This window comes from Stereum hirsutum (assembly GCF_000264905.1).
Source record: "Stereum hirsutum FP-91666 SS1 unplaced genomic scaffold STEHIscaffold_24, whole genome shotgun sequence".
In the NCBI taxonomy this organism is placed as follows: Eukaryota; Fungi; Basidiomycota; class Agaricomycetes; order Russulales; family Stereaceae; genus Stereum; species Stereum hirsutum.
In genome coordinates, this window is record NW_006763154.1 from 539,553 (window position 1) to 540,333 (window position 781).

Below are 781 nucleotides of genomic sequence, written 5' to 3' on the forward strand. Positions count from 1 at the left end.
GAAACACACACCAAGGGCGAGGAAAAAGGTTGTATAGGGGGGAGACTGACGATCTCAAGACTAGAGTACAAAACAGGAAGTAGGTAGGTTTATATACTAGCCAGAACCAAACACAACCAAACCCAGGCCACAGTGGCACAGAAACTCGGAAAAGTGTGGCCCAACTGTGGCACCCCCAGGAAATAATAGAAAAGGCATGGAAATGACAAAAGGTCATGACAACTCATGTATTTAACTTACGAGGTCCTCGAGGAGGACATCATCATCAATAACATTCATCTTACTTTTTTCCTGCTTTTTCCCGCTTTATTCGCTTCGTGAGATCGCGCTCGAGACTACTCGCACGACCTTTCTCGGCAACTCGCGTTCAACGCTCCCGGTCGGGTCGGATATCAAATATATCCGGACCTACAACTTCGCACGTGTTCGGACGCACCAGCGTCTCCCACGTCGTCTCCCGTACGCTCACCTCCTCAGAGGCACCCTCGAGGGGTGGGTGTCCGCTCATTCGAGCTTACTCTCGATGATTAGCTTCTGTGTTTCCTCTTGCGATCCGCTACCGGTTTGAGACTCCTCAAACGGGTGTCTCAACCCGGGGGGTACTGCAGCAGTTAGAATGGTTGGTGATGTTGGGATTATAATTGGACAATGTAGTTTGACCCTTGAGAAGACGATCTACGGTGCAAAATCAGTCAAAATGCTCCTACACCAATTATGGGGCGCTGAGGAGGTAAAACAGTGTATTGGGCCACAGTATAATCACAGAAACACCAATTTACGC